Source organism: Oreochromis niloticus, linkage group LG17 (assembly GCF_001858045.2).
Source record: "Oreochromis niloticus isolate F11D_XX linkage group LG17, O_niloticus_UMD_NMBU, whole genome shotgun sequence".
Lineage (NCBI taxonomy): Eukaryota > Metazoa > Chordata > Actinopteri > Cichliformes > Cichlidae > Oreochromis > Oreochromis niloticus.
Window position 1 is genome coordinate 22,278,332 of NC_031981.2, and position 14,484 is coordinate 22,292,815.

At 43.3% G+C, this 14,484-nt stretch overlaps 1 long non-coding RNA gene across 9 annotated transcripts; it reads right to left on the reverse strand.

The window, feature by feature from the left end:
• Positions 1-5,715: 5,715 nt before the first annotated feature.
• On the reverse strand, positions 5,716-13,950 carry LOC102078963 (uncharacterized). 9 transcript variants are annotated; one of them, XR_003214426.1, is made up of 9 exons: positions 13,599-13,950; positions 13,451-13,505; positions 13,253-13,341; positions 12,978-13,150; positions 12,561-12,716; positions 12,258-12,441; positions 9,626-11,257; positions 9,225-9,342; positions 5,716-6,422 (listed from the first exon to the last, which is right to left on the reverse strand). It is a non-coding gene; the product is annotated as an uncharacterized LOC102078963 (long non-coding RNA). The 9 variants fall into 9 exon arrangements; XR_003214427.1 differs by having other exon boundaries at positions 9,626-11,260; XR_002056704.2 differs by lacking the exon at positions 12,258-12,441 and having other exon boundaries at positions 9,626-11,260; positions 12,978-13,137.
• Positions 13,951-14,484: the final 534 nt, after the last annotated feature.

Genomic DNA, 14,484 nt, shown 5'->3' on the forward strand with positions numbered 1-14,484 from the left:
ATGCAAATGTTTGCATTTCATAGATTTCCCACTCATCTTCATTTAGCTGTAAAAACAGACACTTCGACAGTACTGTGGAAAACTTTGATCCACCCTTCATTTCTTTATATTTTGCTTCCAAGGAGCCAGGCTGTCTGTTAAAACCGTTTAAAGTGCTCTAGAGCAACAGTACTCCAGATCCATGAAGCTCTTTCAAAGTTCTTTTTTGGACATCGGATGCTTTTCCACTCATGTTCAGTCCAGTCCTTGTGCGCGACCATTTTCACTCACTCAGCTCACGGGTGAACTGGTGCTGTGTGCGCACACAACAGACAACGCAGCAAAGACTTTAAAGGACATCTTTTCTAACTTGTCCTGAGCATACACCTGTCCCATATGCTGTTAAGAGGCTGAAAGTTTACCCAGAATGCACTTTGTGAGATTTTCTCCACTGCATTATCATTAATCTGCTGCAGTTTATTCAAAATACGATAGATCCGTCAAACTGATGCTCAGAGACCATGAAGAACAACAGATTCAGTCTCCAGGTTGTGACTCAGGTAGTGGGTGTAAAACTAATCCTATTGCAGTTTTTTAGCAGAGCTTAAATATGTTTTTCAGCCCTGAAAATCTCATGTGGATCTCTGCTGGACCGATGAAATTATGAGGCTCCAACATGCTGGAAAAATAATTAAAATGTGCCAAATTTGGACTAAATGAGTCAAACCTTCATCTTCCTGAGAGGAGGGCGAGCTGGAGATGAGCATACCTGTGACGGAGGAGGTGGAGAGGATAATCTGTGACATTTTGGGCTGAAGGCAGCACGCTGACCCAGAAACACCAGGCGAGCCTCATCAGCCCAAACGAGGAGAGTGAGGAGATGAAGACGGACAAGCAGAAACACGAGTGAACTTCTGACCTGCAGAGAAAACACGTCGCCGACTCATGACTCAGCAGACCCGAGCTTGGCTGCACTTCTGCCTGCCTAATTATGACAGAAAGATTTTTACTGTTTTTGTAGATATGATCCGCTGCAGTTATTGAGTGGACGCGGTCTAACAGCAGGCACTTGTTCAGTGGTGCAGAGGTAAAACGAACAAACAGCTTTCTGTGAGGACGGTAAACGTCTGTTGTCTGATTTCGAGGGCCTGAATCAGCAAACGGGGGCGTGGCAGTGTGTAATTTTCAGGCTGCGTATGAGTGAATAAATGTGCATTTAATTGATGTGAACTTGTTTATGGACATTTTTACTAGTTTAAAAAAAATTAGATGCATTTTTTAATGTTCTTCCTATCTTTAAAGACTTTTAGAGTATTTCAGGTAAATGATCGTAATGTGCTGAGGTTTAATAAGTAATCGAGGGCACAGAAGTGATGAAGAATCAACATTAGAGTTTAATATGAAGCTTTAATGGCTGCTGTGGTTTTACTGGATGAAAATATGGCCCAAGTGGGAAAACCTTGTCTCGGTTCCACTCTGCAGGTCATGTGTTGGTGGGAGCTGTGAGGCTGTTTGGGTGAAATGGCTTCACTGGGATTTACAAAGCAATTATAAGGTCGGTGCTTTTTTTAGACGCACTGGCGCTGGGGCTGGGGGCTGCAAATGTCAGCTCCAAGCTTTGATCAGCACTCAAATACCTTGTTAACTAGTGGATGGAGATTCGGTACATACATTCATTTGACCCCTAAGGATGAATTTGTGGATGTGGGATTGATGATGGGTGTATATTTCCAGGGCTGATGACCTGTTAAATCTGCATCTAACATATTTGGTTTTCAGTCACTTCTCTTTTAGTGAGTGCCAGTCTGAGCTTTTAGAAAAGCTCTCTCACATAAATAAAACATACAAGAGAAAAGTTTTTCTGTTTTTCTGTAGCTCAAATAACAGTTTTCACATGCCAAACTGGAAAAACGTTTTACCATGAACACAGTTCCTAAAGCTTCACATGGTGGTGTATTAACGCTATAAAGTGAGAGGAGTTGATTGTTGTGGAGCAGCAGTCAGCTGAGGTCGGCTGCTCTCTCTACTTGACACTTCCTGACGAGGAGAACGGTCCTTTTGTGAAAAATTCAGGATGTTTGAAATGAAGTGAGGTTAGCACAGAGACACCTAAACACTGGCCACAGTATCTGAAGGATCTGAGATGAACTTTGACTGAGCAATGTCATCTTCAGGAGAGATACCACCAGAGTTCCAGGATGGCGAAAACTTCGCTTCAGGACTTCCTCTCATCCTTTCCTGTGAGTCCACATTGATACACTGCAAGTTCAGGAGCTGTGAGTCGTTGCAGTGCAGGAGCGTTCGCCACGGGCAACATGGTGGAACAGTGGTTAGCACTGTTGCCTCACAGAGAGAAGGTCCAAGTTTTGAATCCAGCATGTGGGCGGAGCCTTTCTGTATGTGTATGGGTATTCTGGCTCCTCCCACGGTGCAAAGACATGAAATTAGTGGGGTCAGGTCCACAGGTGTGGGTATGAGTGTGAATAGGATGATCACTGAAGGGTTAACACTGAAACTCATCCACACCAGGAGGACTATAATGTCAGAGCATTATCATTCCCGACGCGTAAAATACAGATGATTTTCCACAATCGTCAGTATTGACGTGTTGATAATTTAATGCCCATTCAGATACCACCTTAAGATTTACTGTCCACACTCTGAGCTCAGGGGGATCTTCTATGAATGGTGACATCATTATTCAGAGCACTGATTGGTCCTAAGTGTTGTTCTTCTACACCTCGATCCTTCCTCCTGAGTATGACCTGCTCTGCAGCGGGTTTTTGAGGCTTCAGTAATGTGTAAAATGCTGACATGTAGCTGCTCCGAGATTCAGGAAAGTTTGAACTTGTTTGTACTGGAGCTGGATAATCAGATATTTTCCACCTGTTTTAATGTTTAAGACTTTAATGCTGATGTTTCAGTTTGGTGTATTTCTGCCTGCTGGTCGGAGTTCAGTGGACCATCAGATGCTAATCAACGTTGTGTAAGCATAAATACTTAGAGAAGAATCCTGATATTAGAGGCACTTATTACTCATCTTAGGGGGATTTGAGTTTGGTGCTAATTACTTCCAACTGTACTGTATAAGTGGGCCTCTAGAATTACCTCGAGAGCTTCTTCCCTCCTCCAGTATTTATTCCTAAAACCTCAAAGAAAGCAGTAACGGCAGAGAGGGAGTGCTTCCCCGTGCAGAGCAGCTTTGCTCTCTCTGCTTTGAAGAGGATTCAGAAATCTGTGAGGATTTCTCAACCAGAATGTGTTGGAGTAAGACTCACCCTCTCCAAAACACGATCACAAAGACACTGTGCAGAGAGCAGGAAAGGATCAGTGTGTGCATGCATGTTTTAGGAAACCTTTATTTAACCACGCTGTGTCTAATGGGACATTTTCATGCTTCAGTTTTGCTGCAGGGTCTCAGCAGTGAGCGGACATTTGTCACAATGGGGCTCATGTTAAGGACAAAGAGGGCAAACCACATATTATGTCTGGACTGCAGTCCAAATAAAGACAGATGAAAATAAGAATTAATCAGAATGTGTGTGTGACAGGAAGAAGGTGGGAAGCCAAGCAGACGCCCACAGACAGAAGCTGCCAGGGGAGAGAGTCTCCTGACTGACGCTTTTATTGTTTAGCTGCCATTTAGAGCAGGTGAGCTGAATTCTACTAAACACCTTAGAATCTGCCCCCCAGCAGTAAGCAGGAAGTCCTTTGTTTCTTTCTCTTTGGTTGGTAAACCACAACGAAGACAAACATGTTCTGTGATTAAAGTAAAAAGTTTGTTTTCAGAGAGCCAACACTCCACAGCGTCCTCACCTAAAGGCGTCGCAGTAGATCAGGAACGTAGCTAGGAGCATTTTGCCAACATTCATGGTGTTGTGCACCAGTGAGCCCACAGGGTCAGCCTGTCAGTGTTGTGTTCTACTGTAGCATCCTGAGGTGTGCTGAGGGGGAACATTCAGTGAAAACACATCACAAAAAAACAACAGAATGGGTTTTTTTTTAGGTCACATCAGGATCCATCATGACACTCAGGAACAGATCCAACACACCTCATGATAGGAAGTATCCAGAATGGGACATCCACAGAGCAATCGAAATGAAGGAGGCGCACTGAACTATGTCCAGATGTTTAGAAGAAGCTGACCTTCAAGAAATCAGAGTTTAATCAGGTAAGTGCTCACCTTTCTGTGGTTGAAGTCACAGAAAGCTGAGTGCAGCTAATAAGCAATGGACTACAGACAAGAGTGAAAATACAAGGAATTTTTTTTTTATCCATCCGTCAGTTTTTCTAGAGATCATTTGGGTCCTTGGATCAGGGCCAGTATTTTAGACAAAGATGCCCCCCCTCTCCTCTCCCTCACCACCTCCTTCAGCTCTTTGGGGTACTGAGGTGTTCCCAATCCAACTTAAAGACATAATCTCTTCATCGTGTCCTGGGTCTGCCCCCTGGGGAGTCAAGTACCACCAAAACACCTCCCTGAGGGGGGCATCCCAGTCAGAACTGATGAGTAGAAATTGTGTCCTCATCCAGCACATTCATCTCCTACATGGATATTTCAGTGTAGTTGCTTTAGGACATGAACAAAAAAGGTCAAAACAAAAGTCCCTCTAACACATTTCATACTGTAAGCAACAGCTTTTCCAATAGAAAAGAGGCAACCCCCAAAATTAGCAGAATTTGGTGATGGTGGAGAGGAAGAACTCTCTTTTAACAGGAAAGGACCTCCAAATGAACCAAGATGGAAGGAGCATAGACTGTGGAAAATTAAAAATGTATGAACAAGAATAGCAGACAGTTTCACACGAGACCAGTCATAGATTCTCAAAAAACATGACGTCATATCAAACCATTTGGAAGATGCTTTCACCTGGATTTTACAGGTGTTCAAATGGAACCTGTAGAAGCTAAGCCTACACTTGAAGCCACTGAGGTGTTTGTTAACGGGGGTGACGCGATGTCACTGGTATGCATGAATTAATTAAACAGTCCAATAACTCCAGCAGCACTTATCTTGTCCTTTTGGTCTTTATTCCAACATCATTTTTAACATAACAGTGCAGCAGTCACACACTGTTTGCCTTCTTACAATTAACAACACACCTGATGCTGATTACGTGCGTCTACCTTAAATACCTTTACATAAACCTACCATACAGAAAACTGAAAAAAGTGACCTGTAGCGGCAACATAGGATATCAACCCCAAAATGGCTCCTACAGAACCTTTAATAAATAAACTGGTACTGGTCAAAAAGTAAAAGCTGGAGGTCCCTAATGTGCAGAGACAAATGGCATCACGTGGCAGGAAGGCGACACTGAAGCCACGAGAACATGTGAGATGATCCACAGCAGGAGGTCAGTTTTAATCTGCCTCTGAACAGTATGGGATTCCTCGGTGTGAAGAAATGCTGATCCTTGGCTTCACGTCCACTCTGATATCTGAGTTGGCCACTCTTTTAAATATTTGGTGTCTGGGACAGTGTGAGCACACTCAAGGAGTTTTTAATTCAACATGAATTGTGCTAATAAAAAGCCAGAGTAGAATTACAAGTGAATGCTTTTCAGGACATGAGTGACAAAATAATAGGCAAAGATCAGCAGCATGTCACAGACGGAACTTTAACGAGGAAGCCACTATCAGTCAATAAGCAAATGACCATCAGTTTATTTTATGATTCATCTGCAGTACAAAGACGTACCAGTCTGTACCTTGGTGATCAGCAGAGGAGTTAATCATAAACGAAATAATCTGATTATTTTTGTATGCAAAGGTTAGCAAATATTCCCCCGAACATCCAAATGATTAACAGCATTCTGTTAGGTGCATTTTTATGTCCTGTTCCGTGTTTGTTTTAGCAAATTCCTTTACAGTCTTCCATAAAATGTGAACATTACTCATCACGCCTCTGTTCGGAGCAGAGACGAGCTCTTCATTGGCAGCCGTAAAGCTTCTTGTGTATGTAAAACCAACCAGATAGTGCTCTTAGAAAAGATAAGATAAGCACGCCCGGCCAGCTTTTACCTAAAAAAGTGTGTGTGGGTGTGTGTGTGAGCCTCAGTAGTGTCTTAAGGAGGTGGACTGTCAGTAAGAGAGAGATAACTCTGTATGCATCCTGTAGAAACTACTAATAGATTACAGTGACAATCATCAAACATAGAACAGGTGGCTGCCTTGGTTTATAACTCTATTAAAGAGCGTGTCATATGGCAGACCCATCGCTACACACGAACACAGGAATAACATCACAACCATTTCAGTTACTGCTGAATGAATAATAAAATGCTTGAACCGGGGAAAAATGCAGACATCTCAGGAAGTCCTTTCCAACAATGAATAAGCAGCCTGGGGGCCTAAAGCATTACAGCATCCTCCGCGCTGTTCCTGCCCGCTGCATTCGCATTACTGTGGGTAAATTTCCACTGTCGACCTCTGGCACAGACTCAGGGAAAGAAAGAGCACAAGAATAATCAGGAAAAAAATAGAAATTCCCTTTAGTTACTCATTAGAATCAGATTTTCACACAAGTCATTTTAAAGATTTGTGATCAGTCTGAAATCCGCCATGTGAACCCCATGATGGAGCTCCATCCGCCTATCAGCTGATCTAATTGGTTTATATTCAGCTTCACTGAATATATAATATGTGTGAATGTGTGAAAGTAAAAATATTGTAGATATGATGGGCTATATCACTGATTTTAATTATTTTTAGTGTAAAACAAACAGGTCTGCTTTTATACTGAATCCAGGAATTCTGTCGAGCTTATCAGCATTCAGAAAGCATCAACGTTTGCAGGCTGTACTTCACCTGACTGTCGTCTAGAATCAGGTCATTTATTCACATTTGCACCATTTTCTGCATGATCTTGTGCCTAATTGACTGCAGAGGAGCCTTTGTGTGCCGTCTCTCTCACCCTCACTGAGATCATGAAGTCAGAGGCTGGACGTCAGAAAATAAACTGGCTGCAGAGACACAAGGACGACCCCTCCTCAACGCTCCACTGCGTTACCGCAATCATGCTCAGGCTCGGTGTGAGCGTGTTCATGCACATGTATGTGCGGTGTGCAGGCAGGCGGGGGGATTGGCTTAGGGTCTCACTTTCAATCTAAACCACCTTAAATTACGTCACAAGCTGCCTTTTCTTAACAGATACTGCAGCCTGGATCAATAACACCAAATGCTGGCATATTAAAGGCAAACAGAGGGCTGGTTTTTGGTAGCTTTCAGAGGCTTTTGGTTTTCATCACTGATGTTTTTGTCCTTGATGTTTGCTGTTAGGAATGTGCTTTGCTCTCTCAACCATATCTTTCTTATTTTAAATAAAATTAGGGGAAATTTTGATCATACTTACGGTCAATGCCTAAATTAAACAAGAGGGGAAATACAGACACTAGAGCTTCCCCTTTAAGGATCATATAGTCTTCATAATCACCCCCAAAATCAATAATATTACAATCTAAAAATTATGGCCCTTACCTTGTTCCCACTTCATTTATACATAACAAGAACTAGAGCCTAAAATTAAATGAAGAGTTGTTGGATAATAACATGAACTGTTAATCAGTAAATAGATAATAAAAAGTGAAGCAGACTGATCATAAATGAAAAAAGGTTAACAGAAAAGGAACTGCAATAGCTAATTAATTTAATGAATTATTAAAGATGGGGATCTGTAGAGCCCTGAGATACATGACAGAGATTCTATGACAGAAAACAAAGCAAAGAATGTGGTGCTTTTTAAAATACATGATATTTTGTATATCATGTATTGAATATTCAGTTCAGTTCAATTCAGCTTTAATTATACAGCACCGTGCCTGACTTTGCTCGTTATGCTGGGCTTACACTGTGCGATTTTTGGCCCATTGTGAGACGATTTTTGAGTCGTGCGACCGTTTTGGTGATCGGCCTGAGTTTGGCCTTCATCGTGCGTCGTGCATCGTGTAGTATACGTGGGGTAACGAGAAGCGATTAACACCTCACGACCAGCTCCCGATCATTAATCGCTTCCTCCCGACCGTCGTGAGGGTGTCACCGCAGCCGCTCACACTGCGCAGCGTGTGATCTGGACACAAGCGATGGAGGCACTTGTAGGACTTTGGAAAGCTCATCCGAGCCTTTTCGATGTGGCCTCACAAAATTATCACGACCACAACAACCGTGAAAATAGTTGGATGGACATTGCTGCTCAATCACAGCTGCCTGATCAATGTTTTTCATTAGCAATTTAGCAAAGTTGATGATGGTGGTGTGCGTGTCGGGCTGTATAGTGTGAGACCCTGCATCCTGACCTATGAACTTCTAACCCCTGCGAGTCAATCGTACAGTTTGAGCAGGAGCTGAATAACGCGACTGAAAAAAATCGCACAGTGTCTGCCCAGCATAAAGAAATCCAGTTAAGCGACTTCACAGGACCAATCACAAAGTTTAACCAGGTGTTTATCTCAGCAGATCTGAGCGCTGCGAAGAAACCACAGCAGCCAATTAGACTGAGTAACTGTCTGAGAGCTGGATCACATTCAAAGTCACCAGCTGTGATACAAGAGGCTGACCTCGACCTGCATCTGTCACTTAGTGTAAAATCGATGTCTGTACCATCTTTCACTCAGTAAGGATCTCTGTGACGAGGTGACTCGCACCTTCATCGGCTCCATGAGGCTCGGATAAAGTGTAAGTTCATTGTGGATTCAAATATGTTCTCATGTCTTAAAGGCGCTTTTAGTAACTTCAGAAAAGTGTGTGAGCTAGCATCATCTGAAAACATGAGGCACAAAAACGGTCCTGCTCTGCTCTGTATGTTGTGTGTGTACCAGAGCATTAGTGGATGTGTTGAAAGTACAAGTGTCAGATACATGCTGTGCAGCTCAGCAATGAAGCACATGGTGCATAAACAACTCATCCTTTGGATTTTAGTGTAAGATTCACATAGGAGACAGTACACAGGCTGTTACATCAGAATCTGTTCACACATTGGAGAAGAAAAAAGGTTTCCTATACACATTTAGACTTCTTGTCACACGAAGCTGAAAAAGCCTGAAAAATACCATTTTTATCATATTTTGTTGTATTTCCATGACTGAGTTTGTACTGAGTACCATCAAAAATAAAGAATCTAGCCAGCTCCTTAAATAAGGAGAGGTCATTTGATGGATGGAGGAACAAAAACAAACACAACAAAGAATCATTTCTGCAAGGAAGTCAGTTTGTTGAGGTTTTAGGCTTAAAGGGGTGAATATTTTACCTCATTCAGGTTTCCTGTCGCTGGCGTTTTGTTTGAAGCAGGTGATGCGAGATAAATCCAGACCACTGTTTTGTATGCAGTAGAGTTTCTGGTCTGTCTGTTTAAGTCAGCAGGCCTCCTAAAGAGATGTGACAAGCCTCTCAGATAAAAAGAAGACGATGTGACACACAGAGCTCTTTAGATAAAATCATGTCTGAGAGCAGCAGAAGACGGTCAGGTCTGTCCCACAAATAAACTGCAGGAACAACATGTCTGCTCATGCTGAACGCCTCCATCACTCAACACATCTGACCGCTTTAATGTCACTCCAACATTTAGCAGTGTTCCTACAACAACGCTTTCATCAGTATTTTTCAAATTTGATAATTTTGTAGATGTGCATATTTGTTATTAATACTTACACATGGAGTTAGTCTTGTTCATAGACCAAGTACAGGAAACTGGACAAGTGAAGAAGAAAAGTGTGATGCCGACAGAGAGCCGTCATCTCTGTGTGTCATCTCTTCATCCTTTAAGCTCAGAGAGGTCAGACTGAGCTAAATTATGACGGTGTTTGAGCCAAATGTTAATTTTGAAGCTTGTTGGAATAGCAAACGTTTTAGCTTATATGCTGTATTTACATACGTTTGCACATGTTTCCAATTTTCCTCTAAAATTTAAAGAAGAGAGGAATGGCTCAAGACTTTTGCACAGTACTGCATGTTTAATATATCCTATCAGGAAATATTTTTTGTTTGTCCCTCTGGTCTTTAGGGATATCAGCAAAGCTAATGGAAATGTTAGCCACATTAGCTGGACAACATGCTAATGCCAAAGATTCTGTAGTTGAGAGGACCAAAAATAAACGTAATCCACGACGTCTTCAGATGCTGAGAGTGCACGTGTTTCCTCTGCAGCCATCAGTGGTTCATTTGGTGCACTTTGCTGGCAGCTGAGATATTTTTGTGTTCGAGTTTCAGCAAAAAGCGTCTATTTGTTCCTTGTTTGAGAGTGTTTGAGAGTGTGCCAAATGAGCTGCCAGGCAGGCATTATGTAAGACATGTAACATGGTGACATAGATAAGTAACAGAAAAGTCTGCATGCCAACAAGGCGTTTCAGGCATTTCAAACAAGGAAAGAATATGTAGAACAGCAAATGAGAGGAAAAACCTCAAAAACCTAATTTTAAACTCTCCAAAGCTCATATATTTTATCAAGTTGTTCATGACTTTTACTTTATTATACGGTTAGCTGCACAGATAAATTAAAATATAAAAGTACAAAACCATGCACAGCTTAGAGTACTCATCTGTATATCCAATGTGTCACATTATTCTAATCTTGGACTGTTGGGTCCACATGTGGCCATGTCTGCAGTTTTCTTTGGACAACTCAGCTGCAGGCCCAGCTGATATGGGCCAGATATCAGGTGTGCAGGACCATAAAAACATCTGCCAGAGCCTGAACTGAGCCAAGTGCAGGCCCAATTGGGCCCAAATGTGTCTGCTATGTGTGAGTCATACTAATGAACTCAAACTGCAAAGGACAATTTTAGAAATCTTTCTCTAAATTTGATAAGAGCAGTCATTCCACTTCAGACTCTCAGGACTGAGATGCCAAATTCTGAACATTAACCATAACATCTGACAAGACGTTGAAGTGCAGAGAGTCACAGCTCTGCTGAGGAGCAGCTGCTCTGCCTCCATCGCTGGCAATATTCGGTGATCAGCGTTTGGCGGCGTGACAGCGGGAGGCTTTTCAGCGTCCGTCATCTGAGCTGCTGCATTGTTGTCCCCGCGGAGAAGAGCGGCAGGAATGCTCGGTTGGTGGTGTGGAGGAGGGAGGGTCAGAGAGAAGGGGGGGTCTATACTTAGAGGACTGACTGCATGCTGCACCTGTCCTCCGCCCATCATCATGCAGCTCACGCTTCGAAGGAGGACGCTACACCCGCAAGCTGGTTTTGTCCACAAATTCCGAAATGAAGCACAAACGATGCAGAGACACGACCCCAGCCGCTACACGCCAAAAAATTGTGATTTATGCTGCCACATGTTCTGCTGAGAGGAAACAGATTCAAGTTTGCATCAGTCAATAAAACCAAAACAGAAACACAGGCCAGGCGTGACACCACGGTAGCCCTTCATCTACTTCCAGAGCTTATTAGAAACAATAAGAATAAATGATTGGACAGTTTGTATTTAACTCATGAGCTCTATATAAAAGTGAAGTTAGAGCAGATGGGTCTTAAAAAGGCTCTTCAGGTTCCTCAGGTTGTATGGGGCTTTCTCAAATAATGTCAACGACCAGTTGCTATGGAAAAGTATGGATTCTTCGACCAGCTGACCAATGGTTGCTGGGTGTCACTTTGTTAAAATCAATCACAAAGAGACTGCTGCACCAAAAACCTCCATGTGACTGGTCATAAGCTGATTGCTGCAGAAGACACCGACTTGTCTGCAAACATTCGCTAACTACTGTGTGACTTTGGCCTTATTTACTTCACCCTCTTTAGTTTCACATCACTGTGAGACCTGAAGCTGAAGTAACTCTTGTATACTATCTGAACTCGGAACTTCAGCATCAACACCGGCAGCCTCTACTCCGCAGTCACGTAGCGTTTACTGAACAGGAAGTTCAGGTGTCTTCAACTCTCAGTAGAGTCAAAATGAACTGCAGCTCTTGTTCATATGCTGAAGCAGAGGTTGGAGGACAGCACAGTCAGGAGAGGCTTTGATGCAGCCAGAGATGCTGGTTTGGTCCGAACATTGGATGTTTGCAGATAAATGCAGTCGTGCTTTCTACTCAGTGCAGTGGTGCGATGAATGAATCATGCATGCCCTCTGGAATAATAACTGGCAGGCAGAGGCCCAGTGTGAAATCAAAATTAGAGGGTAATTGTGGTGCTAAAAGCTTCCCATTAGTGGCGTCATACATCTGCTGTTAGTTAACCCCCCGTCTGCCTGACAGCATGCTACTGTGAATTACTGCAGCACCGCCTCAAGGCTGCAGGTACTCATGTCTTTGCTTTGCCTCCCCACCTGCCTGACCACACACCTGCGCTGCTGCCTCGATGGGAGATGAATCCAAATGATTTGGCTTCATTCTTCAGTCCTGGAGGTTCATGCTGGAGCCTTACACTCAGCCCACACCAGGTATTTGTCCAGTCGGTTAGAGGCAACAAAACAAACCCCCAAACTGCTCGATTAGCTGCTTCAGACACAGCATATTCACAGAGTACCTCCGAATAAACAAAGACGTCAAAGCATCATGAGCCGCTGTACTGTGTCCTCCATTTTGATGTGAGGTGTGATGATGCGAACAGCTGCTGTAGAGCTGAAAATAATTACTGACTCTTACCACTGATTACTTTTTCAGAGCACCCCCTGCTGACCTCTTTCTGTACACTCAGATTAACAGGAAGTGGGATGACTATGGGACTAGCTCTGGTACAGCTCACATGATCTGGCCCCTTGACTGACTTCCAAAAGCTGGCCAATCAGAAGGAAGGGGGACCTTAAAGAGACAACAGCTTGTTTCAGATAGGTGATAAAACAAGTGAGTAGCATCTGTGATTTTAAAAGTGTGTATCATGCAAAGCTGCAACAGTGGAGTAGGTGTTTTTACTTATAATGCGAAGTATAATTGAACGGGGCGGACTGAAGCACACCTGCTGTGAGCAGACTGCTAATATTTGAGTCTAAATCAGGGTTTACACTGCAGGCCTCAGGCTGCAGACAGCTGTTTCATTAAATCACCAGAACAGGGAACACTTACTCACGATGCATTCAGGAAACAAAAATAAGAGGCTTCTGTTGTATTCCTCCCCTCCACTCTCACTGCAGGTAATTAGGTCCTTGACAAGGAGATAGAGGCCCCCCCCCGGGTAGTGCCTACGTGACAGAAAAGCCTGCACACATCATCAGCTCCTCCGTCTCTGCAATGCAAACCTTCAGTTTTTGTTAGTCAACAAGCTCGATTGTGAAACTTCATTACAAATCATTTATCCCCCCAGCTGCAGAAGGGCATGGTCATGTGACACAGTTACTCACCATCTCACTCTAGTGATCATCAGACTTCTTCCGTCGCCCTACCTTTTGTCTTATTTCCAGACAAGGTGTTGCTTCCACTCACAGGTGAACTGGTGAATATTTAGGAGCAAACAGGTGCTTTGTTTCTGGTTTTGGGGGACGTCCATGCAAACATTTCACCTTTATGTAAGTTTTTTATTACTGAACTGTAAAACTTACCTGAGGTGACATCTGCGTGGTGCTATGAAAACAATGATTTGCTTTCAGAGTGAGACTGAAAACAGAACAAGGAACCAAAGCAAGGACAATGTTTACACACCAGGGCTGATGGGATTGGAAACAGGTGAGGCTGTTGTGGCAGTCTTACCAATCAGGGCTGTGTTTATCACCAGCAGAATTAGTTTGATGGTCTCCCTGATGATCAGGAAGCGTACTCTCCATAAAGTGTATCTGCCTGGACAGGAAAAGGCAAGATCTCTGGTACCAGAAGCTTTTTGGTTGCATTCAGCCCGGTCTCATGACAAAACAAATATTAAGACTTGAGCTTTGAAAAAGTGGGAACTGTTGCATTTTAACCCAGTCGTGTTTAGGAAATAAGTTAACCAAGTAATTTCACTGCTAACCGTAGCCTTTCTAAGGCTATAACTGTACGACTTCAGCAAAAAAACCCTGAAAAAGTAAGTAATGCAGGGGTGGGCAACTCCAGGCCTCGAGGGCCAGTGTCCTGCAGGTTTTAGATGTGTCCTTGATTCGACACAGCTAATTTAAATGCTAAATTAGCTCCTCAACATGTCTTGAAGTTCTCCAGAGGCCTGGTAATGAACTCATCATTTGAGTCAGGTGTGTTGACCCAGGGTGAGATCTAAAACCTGAGGGACAACAGCGCTTGAGGCCTGGAGTTGCCCACCCCTGAGAGAGAGCACATGTAACTTAGGTTTACAAGTAACACCAAAAAATACTTAAAATGAACAGTGCAGAAAAGAGGTGCATACAGGGTGGAGTGGGTGGAGACGAGTGTCAGGGGAGATTTGCAACTGAAGGAGAGCATCAGGAGTGAAAGTGAAGGTTTGAAGATGGAGGTGAGACCTGCTGTGATGGTTTGGAGACGATAGAGGCCGAGCTGAAGATGCTCAGATATTCACTGGGAGTGAACTGGATGGACAGGACTTATATGTGACTTAGATGGTCACATTATATGTGTCTGTGTTACAGATGAGGGAAACCCAAACCTTGCTGTCAGTCCTCGCTGGAGA